Source organism: Hyla sarda, chromosome 5, assembly GCF_029499605.1.
Source record: "Hyla sarda isolate aHylSar1 chromosome 5, aHylSar1.hap1, whole genome shotgun sequence".
NCBI lineage: Eukaryota > Metazoa > Chordata > Amphibia > Anura > Hylidae > Hyla > Hyla sarda.
Genome location: NC_079193.1, coordinates 77815455 through 77838581, shown reverse-complemented (window position 1 = coordinate 77838581; position 23127 = coordinate 77815455).

Genomic DNA, 23127 nt, shown 5'->3' with positions numbered 1-23127 from the left:
AAGTGCATGCAAAGTTTCCTTGCCATTGTTAGGATATCTTGCAATTGGGTGGAACACTTTAGGAAATGCTTGACAACCAGATTTAACACATGCGCCATGCATGGCGCATGGCTCAGGCTTCCTTAAAGGGGTACTCCGGTGGAAAACTTTTTTTTTTTTTTAAATCAACTGGTGCCAGAAAGTTAAACAGATTAGTAAATGACTTCTATTAAAAAATCTTAATCCTTCCAGTAGTTATTAGCTGCTTAATACAACAGAGGAAATGGTTTTCTTTTTTGGAACACAGAGCTCTATGCTGACATCATGACCACAGTGCTCTCTGCTGACATCTCTGTCCATTTTAGAAACTGTCCAGAGCAGCATATGTTTGCTTTGGGTATTTTCTTCGACTCTAGACAGTTCCTAAAATAGACAGAGATGTCAGCAGAGAGTACTGTGGTCATGATGTCATCAGAGAGCACTGTGTTTCAAAAAGAAAAGAATTTCCTCTGTAGTATTCAGCAGCTAATAAGTACTGGAAGGATTAAGATTTTTTAATAGAAGTAATTTACAAATCTGTTTAACTTTCTGGCACCAGTTGATTTTAAAAAAAGGTTTAAACTGGAGTACCCCTTTAACGCAGCGCAGACAAGATGTTCTTCCCGTTGTCGGTCACCATGGTTCCTATTTCCAGTTGTCATGGAGAAAGCCATGATTCAATTTCTTGTAGAATCACATTGAACAGTCCCTCCCCTGTTCGACTCCATTCGCCAAGACAAACCAGGTGAAGACTGCTGTGCCCTACATACATGGTATGCTGGAGGGGCACTGTGACTTGTCAGTGCAGTGGAGGCTGAGAACACGGTGGAGGATGAGGAGGCAGAGTCTGACATTGTCGCAGGACCAACAGTGTGACAGCGTGGAGGCGGAAGCAGCGGGACCTGAGCAAGTTGCTGGTGTGGCTGCGCAGGAATCACATTCACCCATTGGGCCATAAAAGGACATGTATTGTCCCTGACCGTAGTTACAGCACCACACGTCGGTGCTGTTGTGCACTTTTGTACACACCAAAAGGCTCAAGCACTGGCCCACCTTCTGCTCTACATGTTTGTGCAGTGCTGGTACTGCCTTTTAAAAAAAAAAAAATAATAATAATAATAATTAAAGGCTTGGGACTCAGCCATCAGTTTTCTGAAAGTTGCAGAGTCCACCACTTGAAAAGGGAGGGACTGCAGCACCAGCAACTTGGACAGGAGCACAATCAGCTTCTGCATGTGAGTGTACACATACTGCTGTCTCTTGGACATCACTTCGATGATGCAGCGGTTACTGCAGCAGGCTGGATCACTACATTGGAGCCACGGTTCTCCCAGGCCGCTTAATGGTGATGCAGCATATGGTGACGCAGGGCCGTGGTGCCAACATTGGGACCCTGGCCATTCTTTACCTTCTGCCGACACATCATGCATGTGGCAATGTTAACATCCTTCAGATGCTTGATAAAAAAAAACTGCCACAACAGTCCACACTGATTGACTGCTACTGCCGCCGACTCCAGGATCCCCGGCTCCACTACCTCCCAGGCAGGTAGACTGCTGCAAAGCAGGTTCTCTACCCTGGGCACGTTTGGCTCCAGACTTCCCACTGCTGTCACCATGCTGACTCCAAACCATGCTACCACCTTGCTGGCTCAGCTGCTGCCTCACGGGCAACCTGCCACCCTCTTCTCCTAATAATGATGATGATGATGATGATGATGATGATGAAGCCCCTTCTGCACCCAACTTCCAAGTGCGATTGGCTTCATCATCATTGAGTTGTGTCTGAACGTCACTGATGTCATCCTCAAGTTCCTCAATGGTGTCTGTTTCAAGAGCCTAAATGCTCACAACACCACCTCCCACGCCATATCACTACTTACCCTCATCACTACTTGTGTGTCTCCTCCACTTCTTGGCTGGGCAGTAGCTGCTGACTGTCCTCTAGATGATCGTCCTCGCTGTATAGTGGAGCTGAACCCACAGCATGCAATACTTTTCTGGAGGAGGGAACAGAATAGGACAGAGGCAATTGGAGGACACGGACTGCTCCCAGGCCATGCCAACTGAGGGTTGTGTCTGAGGAACCCACCGACTGTTGACTGGGGTGTCAGAAGTCACTTGGGATCATGTGGATGACCGAGTTAACCAATCAATGATGGCAGATGGGTTGCTGGTAGAGACACCTAGCTGATATTGGGAGCTCAGGCCTATCTCTGAAACACCTGTTGCCACTCGCCCCTAGTCTGCTGCGACCTCAGCAGTGGTGTGCGTTTTACTTTTTATAGAGCAATACGCCCCTATACGGCTATAACAGAAACTTGCGGAATACTCAATGTGTGTGTATGTCCCTGCTTTTACACTAACAGGCCACTACACGCTTTAACTAGAGATGAGTGAAGTTACAGTGATTCGATTAGTTACGAACTTCTCGGCTCAGCGTTTGCTGAATTTAGCCTGCATAAATTAGTTCAGCTTTCAGGTTTATGCAGACTAAAGTCAGCAAACGCCAAGCTGAGAAGTTCGTGACGAATCGAATTACAGTAATTTTGCTCATCTCTAGCTTTAACCAGAAACAACGTAGAACTTCTGAGTGCATATATATTTTACTTATTTTCGAATAATACGCCCCATTACGGTTGCACCCGAAATAAGCGTAGCAATCTAGTGCATAAGTCTTTTAGTGCTTTTACACTAACTGCCCCATATTAGCTTTAACCAGAAAAAAACACAGAACTGCCAAATGCGTATACATTTCACTTATTTTAGGATAATACGTTGCAGTACGTTTGCACCAGAAATAAGCATAATAATCTAGTGCATAAGTCTTTTAATGCTTTTAAACTAACTGCCCTCTGTTAGCTTTAAAGGGGTACTCTTTTTTGTTTTTTTATTATCAACTGGTGCCAGAAAGTTAAACAGATATGTAAATTACTTCTATAAAAAAATTGTAATCCTTCCAGTACTTATTAGCTGCTGAATACTGCAGAAGAAATTATTTTCTTTTTGGAACACCGAGCTCTCCTCTCTGCTGACATCACAAGCACAGTGCTCTCTGCTAACATCTCTGTCCATTTTAAGAACTGTTCAGAGTAGGAGGGAATCCCCATAGCAAACATATGCTGCTCTGGACAGTTCTTAAAATGGACAAAGATATCAGCAGAGAGCACTGTGTTCCAAAAAGAAAATAATTTCCTCTGTACTATTCAGCAGCTAATAAGTACTGGAAGAATTAAGATTTTTTAATAGAACAGTATTTCACTTATTTTAGGATAATACGCCCCAGTACAGTTGCACCAGAAATAAGCGTAACAATCTAGTGCGTAAGTCTTTTAGTGCTTTTACACTAAGTGCCCCCTAGAAGCTTTAACCAGAAAAAACGTAGAACTGCTGAGTGCATATATATTTCAATTATTTTAGGATTATATGCCCCACTACGGTTGCACCAGAAATTAGCGTAACAATCTAGTGTGTAAGTCTCTTAGTGCTTTTTCACTAAATGCCCCCTAATAGTTTTAACCAGAAAAAACGGAGAACTGCTAAGTGCATCTATATATCACTTATTTTCGCATAATACGCCTCAGTACGGTTGCACCAGAAATAAGCGTAACAATCTAGTGCTTTAGTCTCTTAGTGTTTTTACACTAACTGCCCCCTAGTAGCTTTATGCACTATTTATTAAAAGAAAAAGGGGTGTCCATAAAAAGCTAATTTTATTTTATGATATTAAAAACCACCAAAGAGGAAAAAGTGCTTCCCAACCAGGTGTGTAGGAGACAAAAATGCTGCCAATCAGCAAAAGGGAGACAACTGACAAATTGACAAATTAGACGGTGAGCCAGTCATACCCAAATCCGTAAAAAGATGTGTTCCCACATGCACTCCTGATATAGTTACTGTGCATAAAAAATACACCAATATATCCAACAAATGCGTTCCCAAACAAATGCATTTGTTGGATATATTGGTGTATTTTTTATTCACAGTAACTATATGTCTGCCTGCCTGCAGTGATGCAGGCTTGAGGTGAATGGATTCGCCGCTGTAAAGATCTGATTCTGTATTGTCAGTAACACACAGTGGGGTTTATTTACTAATGTGATCCCGACTCTTTTTTCTTGGGTTTTGCGCCCAAATTGTGTTGCACGTTCCATGCGACACAATTTGCGACCAAAAAAAACAAAACCCTCCAGTTTGCAAGAAAACCCCGAAAAGGGGGCGTGGTCACGGGATAAAATGGGTGTGGTCACATGATAAAATGGGCATGTCCCCAACAGTTTTGAAAAATCCCTACATATTTACTAAGGTTTCCACAGAAAATGTGGTGGATTTGAGCTGGGAAAAAGCTGTCAGATCAGAACGGTTGAAAAAAAAAGCAAAACGTAGGGAATAGTGCAAAATGTAGGGAAACCTTAGTAAATACCTTGGGAAAATACCTGTTGGAAATCAAAACCCACAAATAAACCTACACTCCACTGTTAGTAAATAAACCCCGGTGTCTTCTCTCTCAGCAAAAAGTCCCAGAAATGTCTGTCTTCAGCAATGGCTGCCGAATATATAGGGCTGTAACTTCACAGGGGTGGCTAGCTGCTGATAGGCTGCCTGCCACCATATGGTTCAGGTTGAACCCTCCTACCCACCTTCCCAGAATTCCTTGCCCTATGTCCTCACAAGTGTAGCCGCCATTTTAGACCCCCGGCCCCGCACAAAATGGAAAGAATGAAGTGATTCTTTACATTGAATTGTGGCAAAATTCAGATTCGTTCCGAATCGAATTTCCCATGAAATTCGGAATCAAATTTGAATTTGTCCGATTCGATTCGCCCATCTCTAGTTATAGCACACGTTATATTGCTTGAGGTTGCTTGTGGATGCTGACATAGGAGGGGACAAAAATAGATAAGTATTGTCCTGAATTTGCCTGACTTCTGCAGTGGAACACACTGAAAAAACATTATAAAATGCCTTACATTCAGTATTCAAACCATGTTCCAGCTGTGAACTGCAGCGGCACAAAATCAATCAAAGAATATAATAGAAAATATCTTGTACAATTAATATATGTTCAATAACAATGCCAGTGCCTTTCAGGATGTTGCATATTGCATACAAAGACATTTGCCATACATAAAATCAAAATAAATAGTATTAAAGTAAGCTTAACCCCTTAAGGACCAAGCCCATTTTCACCTTAAAGGGGTTATCCAGGAAAAAACTTTTTTTTTTAAATATCAACTGGCTCCAGAAAGTTAAACAGATTTGTAAATTAATTATGTAAAAAAATCTTAATCCTTTCAGTACTTATGAGCTGCTGAAGTTGAGTTGTTCTTTTCTGTCTCGCTGATGACACGTGTCTCGGGAACCGCCCAGTTTAAATGCAAATCCCCATAGCAAACCTCTTCTAAACTGGGTGGTTCACATATACAATATGTCTACTTATGTTGGCATCATAGAGTTGACATGGCTTTTTTTTTACTTTTGGAAGACATCAGAGGGCTTCAAAGTAAAGCAGCAATTTTAAAAATGTTCACGTAATTTTCAAAATCTGAATTTTTCAGGGACCAGTTCAGTTTAGAAGTGGATTTGACGGGCCTTCAATTTAGAAATTCTCCATAAATTCCCCATAAATACCCCATCCATTATAGAAACTGCACCCTTCAAAGTATTTAATGACATTCAGAAAGTCTGTTAACCCTTTAGGTGTTTCACAGGAAATGCAGCAAAGTGAAGGAGAAAATTCAAAACCGCAAACAGCAAAAAAAAAAAAAAAAAAAAGAAAAAACATGGCATAGCATTTTGAAAACTACACCCCCCCCCCCCCCAAGACATGTAACAAGGGGTCCAGTGAGCCTTAAAACCCCACAGGTGTTTGACGACTTTTAGTTGAAGTCACATGTGTAAATACATTTTTTTTTCACTAAAATGCTAGTTTTCCACCAAATGTTAAATTTTTACAAGGGGTAATAGGAGAAAATGCCACCCAAATTTTGTAACCCCATGTGTGGACGTCAAGTGCTCTGCTGGCGCACTACAATGCTCAGAAGAGGAGGAGCGCCATTGAGCTTTTGGAGAGAGAATTTGGTTGGAATGGAAGTCAGGGGCCATGTGCATTTTATGAAGCCCCCCGTGGTGCCAGAACAGTAAACCCTCTTCCCACATTTGACCCCATTTTTAAACTACACCTCTAACAGAATTTATATGGGTGCAGTGAGCATTTACACTCCACTGGCGTTTGACAGATCTTTGGAACAGTGGGCTGTGCACATGAAAAATACATTTTTATGGGGCAACACCAGCATTTTAAAATTGTATCTTTTTACACTAACAGGCTGGTGTAGACTCCAACTTTTCCTTTTCATATGAGGTAAAAGGAGAAAAAGCCCCCCCCCCCCAAAAAAAAAAATAATAAAAAATTGTAGTGCAATTGCTCCGAGTACGGAAATACCCCATTTGTGGCCCTTAAACTGTTTCCTTGAAATATGACAGGGCTCTGAAGTGAGAGAGCGCCATGTGTATTTGAGGACTAAATTAGGGGTGGACATAGGGGTATTCTACACTAGTGATTCCCAAACAGGCTGGCTCCAGCATGCCTTGACAGTCAGTGGCTTTCCAGAAATGCTGGGAGTTGTTCTTTTGCAAAAGCTGGAGGCTCCGTTTTTGAAACACTGCCGTACAATACGTTTTTCATTTTTATTGGGGGGGGACAGTGTAAGGGGTGTATATGTAGTGTTTTACCCTTTTAGTGTAGTGTAGTGTTTTTAGGGTACATTCGCACTGGCAGGGGCTTACAGTGGCTTTCCTGCTAGGAGTTTGCGCTGCAGGGGGAAATTTGCTGCAGCTTAAACTTGAAGCAGAAACTCTCCGTAAACCCGCCAGTGTAAATGTACCCTGTACATTCACGTGAGGGGCAAACCTCCAGCTGTTTTAAAGCTATAACTCCCAGCATGCACTGACAGAATGTGCATGCTGGGAGTTGTACTTTTGCCACAGCTGGAGGCACACTGGTTGGAAAACCTTCAGTTATCTGTTATTTTCCAAGCAGTGTGCCTCCAGCTGTTGCAAAACTACAACTTCCAGCATGTACTGATCGCCGAAGGGCATGCTGGGAGATGTAATTATGCAACAGCTGGAGGTACGCAACCACAACTCCCAGCATGCCGTGACTGCTGTTTGTTGTTTGAGCATGCTGAGAGTTGTAGTTTTGCAAGATCTGAAGGGCCACAGTTTAGAGACCACTGCACAGTGATCTCCAAACTGTGGCCTCCAGATGTTGCAAAACTACAAATCCTAGCATGTACAGACACAAACTGCTTAAAAGAAGAAAAACTACCACAAGAGGACATAGTTTTAAATTAGAGGGGCAAAGGTTTAAAAATAATTACTTCACTGAGAGAGTAGTGGATGCATGAAATAGACTTCCTGCAGAAGTGGTTGCTGCAAATACAGTGAAGGAGTTTAAACATGCATGGGATAAGCATAAGGCTATCCTTCATATAAGATAGGGCTAGGTACTATTCATACTATTCAGATTATTGGGCAGACTAGATGGGCCAAATGGTTCTTATCTGCCGACACATTTTATGTTTCTATGTTTCATCTGCAGGGCTACAGTTTGAGACCACTATACAGTGGTCTCTAAACTATAGCCCTCCAGATGTTGCAAAACTACAACTCCCAGCATGCCCAGACAGCTGTTTGGGCATGCTGGGATTTATAGTTTTGCAACAGCTGGAGGGCTACAGTTTGGAGATCACTGTGCAGTGATCTCCAAACTGTGGCCTTCTAGATCTTGGAAAAACTACAACTCCCAGCATGCCCACACAGCAGTTTGCTGTCTGGGCCGTCACACCCCCTCCCATAGACTTGCATAGCGGGGGGCGGGGGGTGACATCACACAGGGGCGGAGTCGTGACATCACTGTACTCCGGCCCAGCTGTTTGTGAGCTGGCACCGCGGTGCGCAGCTCAAACAGGTGGGTGGCAAATACAAGATTGCGGGGGTCCCCAGCGGCGGGACCCCCGCGGTGAGCCATCTTATCCCCTATCCTTTGGAAAGGGGAAAAGCTGTCTCAGGGCCGGAGTACCCCTTTAACCAAACATAGTCTGTGTCCTAAAAAGCAGTAGGGACATAATGCTCTTACAGAGACCATGCAGTACATGACCAGCATAATTGTATCTTCTGGACATAGAAATTGTTCACTATGCTCTGTGGCCATAACGCCTTTCTCCATTTACGTCAGTAAGGGCACATGTGCAGGATAACAACAAAGGGCCACCGTCATCCTGTCAAGTTGTAAACAAAGGTAGGAAGCCGTTTGTGCAGCCTAAAGGGTTACTCCGCTACACAGCGTCCGGAACATTGAGTTCCTAACGCTGTGTGAGGGCTTCTGTGTTCACGCCCGTCCCCTCGTGACATCATGCCCGGTCATGTGACGTCATGTCCCGCCCCCTCAATGCAAGTCTATAGGAGGGGGCATGACGGCCGTCGCACCCCCCTTCCCACAAACTTTCATTGAGGGGGCTGGCAGTGATGTCACGAGGGGGCAGGCGTGAACACGGAAGCCCGCACACAGGGTTAGGAACTCATTGTTCTGGACTTTGGAGAGCGGAGTAACCCTTTAAGTCTATTTTATGTGACAGATGCACTTTAACCCCTTAAGGACCCGGGGTTTTTCTGTTTTTGCATTCTCGTTTTTTCCTCCTAACCTTTAAAAAATCATAACTCTTTGCACCTAAAAATCCATATGATGGCTTATTTTTTGCGCCACCAATTCTACTTTGTAATGACATCACTAATTCTAGCCAAGAATTTACGGCAAAATGGAAATAAAATCATTGAGAGACAAAATAAAAAAAAAAAAAATGCCATTTTGTAACTTTTGGGGGCTTCCATTTCTATACAGCACATTTTTCGGTAAAAATTACACCTTCTCTTTATTCTGTAGGTCCATAACATTAAAATGATACCCTACTTATGTAGGTTTGATTTTGTCGGACTTCTGGAAAAAATCATAACTACATGCAGGAAAATGTACATGTTTAAAATTGTCATGTTCTGACCCCTATAACTTTTTATTCTTCCGCGTATGGGTCGGTATGAGGGCTAATTTTTTGCGTCATCATCTGAAGTTTTTAGCGGTACCATGTTTGCATTGATAGGACTTATTGATTTTTTTCATGATATAAAAAAGTTACCAAAAATGCACTATTTTGGACTTGGATTTTTTGCACGTACGCCATTGACCGTGCACTTTAATTAACGTTTTTTTTTTATAATTCGGACATTTCCAGACGCGGCGCTACCACATATGTTTATTTTTATTTTTATTTACACAGTTTTTTTTTTAAATGGGAAAAGGGAGTGATTCAAACTTTTATTAGGGAAGGTGTTAAATGATCTTTATTCACTTTTTTTTCACTTTTTTTTTGCAATGTTATAGCTCCCATAGGGGGCTATAACACTGCACACACTGATCTATTACATTGTTCAATGGTTTCTCATAGGAAACCACTGATCGAGGATTTTGCCATTTGACTGCTCATGTCTGGATCTCAGGCACTAAGCAGTCATTTGGCGATCGGACAGCATGAAGGCAGGTAGGGAGCCTCCGGCTGTTTGCTGTTTTACTTTCACTTTAGACGCGGTGTTCAACTTTGAACGCCACATCTAAAGGGTTAATAGCGCGCAGCACCGCAATCAGTGCTGTGCGCTATTAGCCACGGGTCCCAGCCGTTGTTAGAGGCTGGGCCCGCCGTGGCCCCGCATTATAGAACGGGAGCGGACTCATGACGTACCAGTACGTCATGGGTCCTTAAGAGGTTAAAGGGGTATTCCAGGAAAAAACTTTATATATATACATATATATATATATATATATATATATATATATATATCAACTGGCTCCAGAAAGTTAAACAGATTTGTAAATTGCTTCTATAAAAAAATCTTAATCCTTTCAGTACTTTTTAGTGGCTGTATACTACAAAGGAATTGTTTCTCTTTTTGGATTTCTCTTATGTCACGACCACGGTGCTCTCTGCTGACCTCTGCTGTCCATTTTAGGAACTGTCCAGAGCAGGAGAAAATCCCCATAGCAAACATATGCTGCTCTGGACAGTTCCTAAAATGGACAGCAGAGGTCAGCAGAGAGCATTGTGGTCGTGACATAAGAGAAATCCAAAAAGAAAAACATTTCCTTTGTAGTATACAGCCCCTGAAAAGTACTGGAAGGATTAAGATTTTTTAATAGAAGTAATTTACAAATCTGTTTGATTTTCTGGCACCAGTTGATGAAATAAACAAAAAATAAATAAATAAGTTTTCCACGGGAGTACCCCTTTATGCATTTGGTGGCCCATTTTTCCCTAAAGTTCTGATTTTTAAACCTATTAGGGGTCTGGCAGTTCAATGAACTTTGGCAACTCCTGCAAACAAGAGCTGGATCTACTAGGAAATATATCATGTGTGGCCAGCTTTACTGTTCATTATGGCATATACTGTATGTGTTATGTCAGACTACAATGAACCAATAATAAATAAATTAAAACAAAAATCTTAATAGAATATTTACTGAATTAATCTTTTTCTGTTCCCTGAGTAATGTGTTGACTAGACCATAGAGATGTTATATCCCCAGTGGCATGGCATTGAAAGACCGCAGTGGAGTAAAGGACCTTTTAGATGGTCGGACACTGCCTTGACCGTTTCCTAGGATTCCTTAATAGGTCAGTGGACATTACCATAGGTATGGGTACAGAGTTTGCAGTCTCTCCTGGAGCCTGAGTGATCAAAAAAGGTCTATTTTTTCCCTTTTAGAAAAGACCTGTGCGATACTATAAGTGACATGTGATGTTACACTGGGGTCCATGAGCTTATACCTCTGTGTTCCTTGTATACGTCAATAAAAATAATTCGAAAAATATTAACACTTCCTTAATAACCTACAATAGTGGATTATTATTCTTAATAAGCTGGCCGTAACATTTCTGGTTTCAGTCCTACCAGACAAACAGTAAATGTACAATTTATGACTTTATTTTTATAAGATTCCTTGCTTTGTATTTGCATGTTGGCTACAAAATGCACCCTGCTGTAGGTAAGTGAAAACTGGCTAAGGATCAAAGGTTATACTCACTAAAGCTCATTCCCTCACTGTTATCCTACCATGGTTTGGTCTGCTTTGCCTGACTACGGGGTAAAGTTAAATAAGAGATTGGGGATTTATCTGTTTTGTAGCCAATGTGTAATTTGAACCATTTGGCTGGGAGCCTGTATAAGTCAGATTCGCAGTTCTTCAATGGTAAAGGTAGAGTAGTGATTTAAGCACAAGCCTCTCACCCCTGAGATTTTCATCTTAAATCTGGTTTAAGTCACCAAAGATTTTTTTTTTGATTGTTTGTTTCAGTCCCTGGTGTTTAGTTAAATACATTAAACAGCACTGAGTCTCTGCTTGATCAGTTCCCATGCAATGCAGATATAGACAAGTTGCAGTATGGGCGTAGAGGTCAGATCTCAGAGTAATAAACTAAATTACATTCTAATTATAAGACAAGGATAAAAAGAAATAACGTTCTAGCTAAAGAGAGTTCTGTGTGTTGTAAAATGTACATTCAAAAAAGCCAGAAAGCAGCGTATAAGGCAATTTAATAGCCATGTTGTTTGTTAGTAAATTTAACTCCCAAATGTTTCCTAATGTTGAGTCATCATTTCTGCTTACAGTTTCTTGGAAGAAAAGTTGTACGTTGAGCACACAAGTTGGAGAGTAATACATACTACAATGTAATAATACCAATGTTACTCAATAACACAAAATCAATATGAAATGTTTTCTTGGAATATTAGGCTTTGTTGTTCGGTATCTGCACTGTTTGCATTTGGACCAATAACTATTGTATATGAGCTATATAACAGCATTAGAGATGAGCGAATCGAATCTGACGAATCCGAATTCGTTACGAATTTCAGGAAAAATTTGAATCGCAATGAATGCGATTCGAACGACAAATCGCTTAATTAAACTCCATTTAGTGCAGTCCAGGCTCCTGGGTATCTAAAATGGCGGATCCACATGTGAGGACATGGGGCAAGCAACTCTCAGAAGGGGACAAGGCGGGTAGGCGGGATGGCGGGATGACCCTGAATCACATGCAGCATGCAGCCTATCAGCAGCCAGTCACCCCTGTGATGTCACAGCCATCTTGCGGCCAGTCACATCAGCATTCTATTGGAGAGAGAGAGGGACAGAGAGCGCTGTGTGTTGCACAGAAAAGCATTTTTACAGCAGAGATTCACCTCAAGCCTAGAAGCACTGATAGGGAAGGGAGAGAGATTGAGAGAGAGAGAGTGCAATTGTGGGTGTAGTACACAGCGACTGTATGCTGCAACACTGGTGTGTACAACAACTGAAAAGCTAATAGTAGCCAGCCAGTTAGGGTGAGCAGAGCACTAAAAGCAAATTGTCCTCTATTAAGTGTAACCTGTGCCTACAACCATTTTGTTCCTGTTAAAGTCTTAAAGGCTTAGATACTGTGAAAGGCCAGCCAAAAGTACACCTGCTGGTGTTGTAGACAAATACTGTTTTGAGCATACTGGAGCGCATTGTACTCCCCTCATAAGTGCATACCACATGCGTACATCTAAGTGGTGAACCATTTTGTTCCTGTTAAAGTCTTAAAGGCCTAGTTACTGTGAAAGGCCAGCCAAAAGTACACACCTGTTGGTGTTGTAGACAAATACTGTTATAAGCGTACTGAAGCACATTGTTCTCCCCTCATTAGTGCATACCACATACATACATCTAAGTGGTGAACCTTTTTGTTCCTGTTAAAGTCTTAAGGGCCTAGATTTTGTGAAAGTATCAACAACCTTTAGGGGTGGCCCCCCAAGGGGTTAACCCTAAACTAGAACCCCCCCCCTAAAACTTAATACTTTATTAATATCTATTAAAACAAAGTATCCCTTGTGAATGTGTGTTTAAAAACACAGCCAAGTGTGTGAGTTTGGTATTAAGATGCACCCATAAAGTATATAGTCTTTGTACTCTATGGTTTATCCAGTGGGTGCATCTAATAGTCCTGAAATGACCACTACTGGCTGCTAGTTAAAACTGTCACCGATAGCCCTCCACAACCAGGGTTGTGGAGGGCTATCGGTGACAGTTTTAACTAGCAGCCAGTAGTGGTCATTTCAGGACTATTAGATGCACCCTCTGGATAAACCATAGAGTACAAAGACTGTATACTTTATGGGTGCATCTTAATACCAAACTCACACACTTGGCTGTGTTTTTAAACACACATTCACAAGGGATACTTTGTTTTAATAGATATTAATAAAGTATTAAGTTTTAGGGGGGGTTTCTAGTTTAGGGTTAACCCCTTGGGGGGCCACCCCTAAAGGTTGTTGATACTATTGGATGCCCTGAAATCCCTCAGGGAGTTTTGTTGTTGGTTTATAGATTTTGTGAAAGGCCACTAAAAGTACACACCTGCTGGTGTTGTAGACAAATACTGTTTTAAGCGTACTAGAGGCATTGTTCTCCCCTCATAAGTGCATACCACATATGTACATCTAAGTGGTCCACCTTTTTGTTCCTGTTAAAGTCTTAAGGGCCTAGATACTGTGAAAGGCCTGCCAAAAGTACACATCTGCTGGTGTTGTAGACAAATTATTTTTTAAGCGTACTGGAGCGCATTGTACTCCCCTCATAAGTGTATACCACGTACGTAAATCTAAGTGGTGTACCAATTCATCTTAAAAAGGGCAGCCCTACACAGGAACCTCTCCCTATTTCCACCTGGGAAATGGCAGTGTTTGTAGGTGGAATGTCATGTCTCTGTTCACACACAGCTATTGTATTTAGTTGTGTGTGAACAGTTTTATGTTCCCTGGCTAGGGAATAGTTAAGCCTTTGGCTTGCTAGCCAATAGCTCCTAGGGTGTGTCTATTTAAAGTCAGCCCAGTCTAGCCTCTGGGCTGGTGATTGAGATCATTGCATGTGGACTTTCTAATGTCTTACTGCTAACATGCTGGACATGCTGCTATAGAGCTTTAAGTGAAACATTCCTTGTTTGAGCTTTTAATCTTCTATCTCAGTTTTAGCATGCACCTTGTATATTCTGGTTTTAGCCATGGTTATGTGGCATGCTCTTAGTAGATATTTACACTGTGTTTGTTTAGTCGATCTTTAGGATTTGTATATCCTTTCTGCTATGCATCTGTTCACACTGTGTTTTCTCTTGTATCCATTTTCAGTGTTTTCGCTCCATGGGGACATTCCTGTGTCTACTGGAGGCTCTGATCTAGATATCCCTGTTACCTGTCCATGGGGACTGTGTGCCTACTGGAGGTTTTCTGAGGGATTGTGATTCCTGTATTGTGTTCAGTGTGAACAGTGTTCTATAATTATATCCTGTTGTATCTGTTTTCTGATATGTAACTAGGCATCCCTGTTACCTGTCCATGGGGACTCTGTGTCTACTGGAGGTTTTCTGATGGATTGCAATTTCTGTCTTGTGTTCAGTGTGAATAGTGTTCTATAATTATATCCTGGTGTATCTGTTTTCTGATTTGTAACTAGGTATCCCTGTTACCTGTCCATGGGGACTCCATGTCAACTGGAGGTTTTATGAGGGATTGCGATTACTCCTGTTTAGCGATAGAACCCTGTTACCTGTCCATGGGGACTTTGTGTCTACTGGAGGTTCTGGGGGATTATGCTATATTCCTGTCTTTGGCTGGAGTCTATTTAGACTCATCCGTTTTCCAGTCTGGTGTTTTGAACTCTATTTGTTAGGTCTTTATTCAGATCTTTGGAATTTTTAAACATGCACTGAATTTAGAATACATGATCACTTAGCTAGTTTTTTTCCTCTGTCCTCTAAACCTAATCTGTTATAGAGTTCTATGTTCCTGTAATGTTTCTTGTTTGTGACCGACTGTTAATTAGTATGTGTTTTTAGGCCCCTGCACTTTAGCTCAGGGAGGGACCAGTGCCCAGTTGTCGATCCACCATTTTCGGTGGATGGGCAAGTAGGCAGGCAGAGATGTATTAGGGTCAGTTTAGGGCTCACTCTCCCTGCCCTGGTCAGTCCATGACATGGAAATGTGGAGAGGTTTCTGTGTGGGGCCGCCCTTTTTAGAATCACTAGCCAAGAAGGAAATTAATAATGTGAGAGTAGGTCCTTACAGGGGAAGTTTTTACCCCCACCGGTTACAATGAACCATACATTTTTCCCTTCCACCTTTTAGAGGCCTTTGCATCACACCAATACTTGGTGGTGTAGGTGGCATATGTTTATTTATTTTTTGCACACTTTTCCTTTTGTTTGATTTTGAAAAGTTTTACGTAATGCATACCCTCAATACTTACTTGTGCACTTTAGCACTTTAACAAAAGAGACAATTTTCTTCTGCCTACCTGCCTCAGCTACTACTCTGATCCTGCCACCCGCCTGATCCCACAAATCTGATGCCAATTTCTCCTTTTTTCACCTTCCTTCATCACCTGGTACTGGTATTGCCACCAACCGCCCCACTATGTCACCGGGTCACTTTCAGGACTCCTGATGCTGCTGATGCCACCTCCAGGTTGTCCCACTCTGCCACCATATGTTCCCTTAATGCTGATGATAGCTCCAGGCTGTCTCATTCTGCCACCATATGTTCTCCTCATGAATTCAACTTGAGAAAAACGGTCGCACATCTACAACATGCACCTTGATCTAATGCTTCTCAGCAATATTTATTAAACTAACAGGTCATTAGTGTACTTTATGATCATGAAGTGCAATCCCACTAGCCACGTCACAGCCACCTGTAAGTAGTGGGTCCCTAGCATCCCTAACAAAATGGTGCAGCACTGAGTGGCGACCACCACCACCCCAACACCAGTGCCCACGGTGGGAATGACCCAACTGGCATAGCAGCCCCAATGCCACTCAAACCAGTCCCTTGGCCCACGCCACCCCACAAACACAGCGCCGGGGCAGAAAACAGGGGGAACAGATGTAAAAAGTTCACTCACCTTGTGTTCCCAGTATCAGACTGGGAGACTGCCAGGAGGAATAGGGCCCTAATGTAGCTTCCTGCCAATTATATAGGCCTGGGCTGAGGGGGAGGGGCAGAGTGCAGACAAAGCAAAAACAAAAAAAGGAGAGATAGAAAACACAATGTGAATTCAACTTGAGAAAAAACAGACATGGTCGCACATCCATCTCCTTATGTTGCTGCCAGCTCCAGGCTGTCTCATTCTGCCACCATATATTCCCCTCATGCTGATGCCAGCTCCAGGCTTTCTCATACTGCCACCATATAGTCTCCTTATGCTGATGCCACCTCCAGGCTGTTTCATTCTGCCACCATATGTTCTCATGCTGATGCCAGCTCTAGGCCGTCTCATACTGCCACTATATGTTTTCCTCATGCTGCTGCCACCTCCAGGCTTTCTCATTCTGCCACCATATGTTCTCCTCATGCTTCCGCCACCTCCAGGCTGTGTCATTCAGCCACTATATGGTCTCCTCATGCTTCCGCCACCGCCAGGCTGTGTCCTTCAGCCACTATATGGTCTCCTTATGCTGCCACAAACTCCAGGCTGTCATTCAGCCACTATATGGTCTCCTCATATTGATGCTACCTGCAGGCTGTCTCATTCAGCCACTACATGGTCTTCTCATGCTGCCGCCAACTCCAGGCTGTGTCATTCAGCCACTATATGGTCTCCTCATGCTTTCGCCACCTCCAGGCTGTGTCCTTCAGCCACTATATGGTCTCCTTATGCTGCCGCCAACTCCAGGCTGTGTCATTCAGCCACTACATGGTCTCCTTATGCTGCCGCCAACTCCAGGTTGTGTCATTCAGCCACTACATGTTCTCCTCATGCTGCCGCCAACTCCAGACTGTGTCATTCAGCCACTATAGGGTCTTCTTCTGGTGCTGCCAACTCTAGGCTGTGTCATTCAGCCACTATATGGTCTCCTCATGCTGCCGCCAACTCCAGGCTGTGTAATTCAGCCACTATATGGTCTCCTCATGATTCCGCCACCTTCAGGCTGTGTCATTCTGCCACTATATGGTCTCCTCTTGCTGCCGTCAACTCCAGGCTGTGCCATTCAGCCACTATATGGTCTCCTTATGCTTCCACCACCTCCATGCTGTGTCATTCAGCCACTATATGGTCTCCTTATGCTGACGCCAACTCCAGGCTGTGCCATTCAGCCACTATAGGGTCTTCTTATGGTGCTGCCAACTCTAGGCTGTGTCATTCAGCCACTACATGGTCTCCTCATGCTGCCGCCAACTCCAGGCTGTGTAATTCAGCCACTATATGGTCTCCTCATGATTCCGCCACCTTCAGGCTGTGTCATTCTGCCACTATATGGTCTCCTCTTGCTGCCGTCAACTCCAGGCTGTGCCATTCAGCCACTATATGGTCTCCTTATGCTTCCACCACCTCCATGCTGTGTCATTCAGCCACTATATGGTCTTCTTATGCTGACGCCAACTCCAGGCTGTGCCATTCAGCCACTATATGGTCTGATCTTGCTGCTGCCAACTCCAGGCCGTGTCATTCAGCCACTATATGGTCTCCCATGATTCCGCCACCTCCAGGCTGTGTCATCCAGCCACTATATGCTCTCCTCTTGCTGCCGCCAACTCCAGGCTGTGCTATTCAGCCACCATATGGTCTCCTCATGCTTCCGCGACCTCCAGGCTGTTTAAATGTACTGCCATGTGGTCTCCTCATGCTGCTGGCACATTAAATAACACTTTTCAGGTTCATCTATTTGAAATCTTACATTTTTATATTAAAAATATCTTTAATCTTTCCAATTGTGAGGCCCTATGGTCTTGTCAGGCTGTTGCCACGTCCAGGCTGTGTCATTCAGCCACTATATGGTCTCACGCTGCTGCCACCTCCACACTGTGTCATTCAGCCACTATATGGTCTCCTCATGCTGCCGCCACCTCCACGCTCTGTCACTCAGCCACTATATGGTCTCCTCATACTGATGTAACCTCCAGGCTCTGTCTTTGTGCTCTGCGACAGTGATTCTAATAGTGACGCCTCTATTCTGCGTGTCATACTGAATAACAGTATTATTTCACTAACCCAGCACACACACTATGCGTGTTACAGCAAGGCAAAGTGTTCTACACCCGTATTGAGGCTCTCTGTAGGCCAGAAATAGCTGTTCTTAATATAGATTTGCCGCAAAGTTTTTTGGAAAATTCGGCGAATTGACCTAATCAAAGTTGTTTAAAAAATTCACTCATCTCTAAACAGCATGTCTGATATTAAAAATGTTTAAATGCACTTTGTCAGCTGAATATGTTCTCTTATGTTAAACTAGGAGATATTTTTGATATTTAAAATGTGCACCCTAGCAAACCAGCATCATTACTCCACTATATACTGAATTACTTCTATGTATAGATGAGCAAGCCAAGCCTGATGAACCTGGTCTAGCTCAGTCTAGCTTAGAACTTTGGTGTGACAGCGGCGGCGGCTCAACAAACTTTCTAACTTTGCCAGGCTTGGCTTGTGCAAGAGGTAATAATAGCAGAAGAGATGGGAAGCACTTGGCATTTTGGCACCTGAATGAATGGAGGAAGTACTAGGAACACACAGATGACACCAGGGTAGCCCAACATACCTTGCAGCTAGCGGCAAGATCAAATGGCCACAGGATATCCAATCATTGCTTTACATTATGTGCCACACAGATCCATGGCCAATGAGGACACAGCATATGGGTGGATTAAAGAGGCTAATAATGCCCTATCAATTACATTGTGACCACCATTTTGGAGTGAGAGAACAGAGAGAGCAGGAACTACGCAGCTACAACTAGTGACAGCTACTGTAGATGTGTACAAGAAAGCTGAGTATAGGACCACCCACATGACTACTTAGCACAGAATGAGCTGAGATTTGCATAAAGAAGTGACAAATTATACGGCAACCTTTCCCACAAAACTATACATCAATCTGCTCCTCCTGCTGTATAATATTCTGCCTGCAGAATAGACTGCATATTCAATGTGATGGTTTCCCTTTAACCCCTTAAGGACTCAGCCCATTTTGGCCTTAAGGACTCAGACAATTTAATTTTTACGTTTTCATTTTTTCCTCCTCGCCTTCTTAAAATCATAACTATTTTATGAATTCGGGTAGAAAAACAGACATGGTGCACATCTACAATCTTGTATAATGATCTAATTGCTTCTCAGCATAATATCAAAAACTAACAGGTTGTTAGTATACATTTTTGATCAAAAAGTACAAGCCCACTCGCCACGTCAAGGCCACCTATTTAGAGTGGGTCCCTAACGTCCCTAGCATAAAATGGCGCAGCACCGAGCGGCGACCACCACCGCCGCAACACCAATGCCCACAGGGGGGAACGATCCACCGGCAGAGCGGCCCCAATGCCACTCAAACCAGTCTATGGGCCGCACCCCCCCCGCAGACACGGCACCACGGCAGTAACGGACACCGCACAGCACCACACCAGTGTGAACAAGGTGTAATGGCTCACTTACCATGCTCTCCCAGTCAGACTGGGAGGCTGCTAGGAAAGAAATGACCCATGTGTAGCTAACTACTACTTATATAGGGTTGGGCTGAGGGGGTGGGGAAGAGTGCAGCACATGTTCAAACAAAAAAAAAGAGGGGATAGAAATCACAGTGTGAATTCGGGTAGAAAAACAGACATGGTGCACATCTACAATCTTGTATAATGATCTAATTGCTTCTCAGCATAATATCAAAAACTAACAGGTTGTTAGTATACATTTTTGATCAAAAAGTACAAGCCCACTCGCCACGTCAAGGCCACCTATTTAGAGTGGGTCCCTAACGTCCCTAGCATAAAATGGCGCAGCACCGAGCGGCGACCACCACCGCCGCAACACCAATGCCCACAGGGGGGAACGATCCACCGGCAGAGCGGCTCCAATGCCACTCAAACCAGTCTATGGGCCGCACCCCCCCCGCAGACACGGCACCACGGCAGTAACGGACACCGCACAGCACCACACCAGTGTGAACAAGGTGTAATGGCTCACTTACCTATTTTATATTTTCATCCACAGACTAGTATGAGGGCTTTTTTTTTGCGCGACCAGTTGTCCTTTGTAATGACATAACTCATTATATCATAAAATGTATGGCGCAACCAAAAAATACTATTTTTGTGGGGAAATTAAAAAGAAAAACGCAATTTTGCTAATTTTGGAAGGTTTCATTTTCGCGCCGTACAATTTATGGTAAAAATGACGTGTGTTCTTTATTCTGAGGGTCAATACAATTAAAATGATACCCATTATTTCATACTTTTATATTATTGTTGTGCTTAAAAAAAAATCACAAACTTTTTAACCAAATTAGTACGTTTATAATCCCTTTATTTTGATGACCTCTAACTTTTTTATTTTTCCGTATAAGCGGCGGTATGAGGGCTCATTCTTTGCGCCATGATCTTTACTTTTTTTTGATACCACATTTGCATATAAAAAACTTAGTAGCAATTTTGGACTTTTTTTTTTCGTTCACGCCGTTCACCGTACGGGATCATTAACATTTTATTTTAATAGTTCAGACATTTATGCACGCGGCGATACAAAATATGTCTATAAAATTTCTTTTTTACGCTTTTTGGGGGTAAAATAGGAAAAAAACAACGTTTTACTTTTTTATTGGGGGAGGGGATTTTTCACTTCTTTTTTACTTTGACTTTTACATTTTTATACATTTTGTTTTACACTTGAATAGTCATAGCAATACCATGATTGCTAATACTGATCTGTTCTATGTATAGGACATAGAACAGATCAGTATTATCGGCGATCTTCTGCTCTGGTCTGCTCGATCTCAGACCAGAGCAGAAGACGCCGGGAGCCGGAAGGAGGCAGGTGAGGGGACCTCCGTGCGGCGTTCTGAATGATCGGATCCCCGCAGCAGTGCTGCGGGCGATCCGATCATTCATTCTGTATTGATCCCGGCACCTGAGGGGTTAATGGCGGATGCCCGCGAAATCGCGGGCGTCGGCCATTGCCGGCGGGTCCCTGGCTGCAATCAGCAGCCGGGATCAGCCGCGCATGACACGGGCATCGCTCCGATGCCCGCGGTTATGCACAGGACGTAAATGTATGTCCTGGTGCGTTAAGTACCACCGCACCAGGACGTACATTTACATCCTGCGTCCTTAAGGGGTTAAAGGGGTACTCCAGTGAGAAAAATTTTTGTTTATTAACTGGTGCCTCAAAGTTAAACAGATTTGTAAATTACTTCCATTTAAAAATATTATCCATTCCAGTATTTATCAGCTGCTATGTGCCACTGAGAAAGTTCTTTTCTTTTTTAATTTTTTTTCTGTCTTACCACAGTGCTCTCTGCTATCACCTCTATCCATATCAGGAACTGTTATGAGCAGGAGTGGTTTTCTTTAGGGATTTGCTTGTACTCTGGACAATTCCTGACATGGACAGAGGTGTCAGAAGAGAGCACTGCAGTCAGACAGAAAGGAAATTCAAAAGTAAAAGAAATTCCTCTGATAGCAGCCAGGGACCCTCCGGTAATGACCGACATCCGTGATCCTGCGGATGTCCGCCATTTACCCCTCAGATGCCGTGATCAATACAGATCACGACATCTGCAGAAGTGCGGCACTTAATGTGAACAATCGGATCGCCCGCAGCTCTGCTGCGGCGATCCGGTCTTCTGTAATGGCAGACATCCCCTCACCTGCCTCCGTCCGTCTCCCGGTGTCTACTATTCTGGTCTGAGATCGAGCAGACCAGAGAAGATAGCCGATAACACTGATCAGTGCTATGCCCTTTGCATAGCACTGAACAATATTAGCAATTAAATGATTGCTATAAACAGTCCCCTTTGAGGACTATTAAAATGTAAAAATCTAAGTAAAAACATTAAAAAATGAAAGTAAAAAAAAAATTGGAAAAATCCCCTCCCCTAATAAAAATGTAAATTGTCAGTTTTTCCCCATTTTACCCCCAAAAAGTGTAAATGTTCTTTTATAAACATATTTGGTATCACCGCGTGTGTAAATATCCGAACTATTAAAATATTATGTTAATTATCCCGTATGATGAACAGCCTGAATGTAAAAAAAAGTCAAAAATTGCAGCTTTTTTTATAACATTTTATTCCCCCAAAAATTTATAAAAAATGGATTAACAGTTTTATGTATGCAAATGTGGTATAAAAAAAATTACAGATCACGGCACAAAAAATGAGCCCTCATACCACCGCTTATACAAAAAAAATAGGTCAACAAAATAGAGGGATTTTAAACGCATTAATTTGGTTTAAAAGTTTGCAATTTTTTGTAAGCAATATAATAATAGAAAAGTATGTAATCATGGGTATCATTTTAATCGAATTGACCCACAGAATAAAGAAAACATGTATAGTTTTCTTATCAATTTCCCCACACAAATAGTCTTTTTTTGGTTGTGCCATACATTTTATGGTAAAATGAGTTATAAAATTACAAAAGACAACTGGTCGCACAAAAAACAAGGCCTCCTACTAGTCTGTGGATGAAAATATAAAAGAGTTATGATTTTTAGAAGGCAATGAGGAAAAAATGAAAACGAGTCCTTAGTTTCTCACCGGAGTACCCCTTTAAAGAAGCAAATCCCACATGCCATTAAACAATCTAGTTTTTCTAATCTAGTATAAAACCCAAGCGTCATGCTCTTAGGCTTTGCTTTACTTTTAAAACATTTTCCTTATAAACAATAACATCCTTTCCTCACTTCTACCATCTTTCCTCATGTTGATTGAAAGAAGCACTTCATTTTAAAATACCAATGAAGTGACATTCATCTACAAACCATCTGCTTTTAGATACACTAAGCTGAGAGTAATCTAAATAAGCAAACCAAGAGTGAATTCCGTTGATGTATCATTCTAAGCAAGTATTTCTCTATACAAGTACATCAACTAGCCATAACATTAACACCACCTGCCTAATATTGTGAAGGTCCACAGGACTCCACACTACCTACGAAAGTGTCCTGTGATACGTGGCACCAAGACCATTAACAACAATTCCTTTTGAGGTGCAGCCTCTATGAGTTG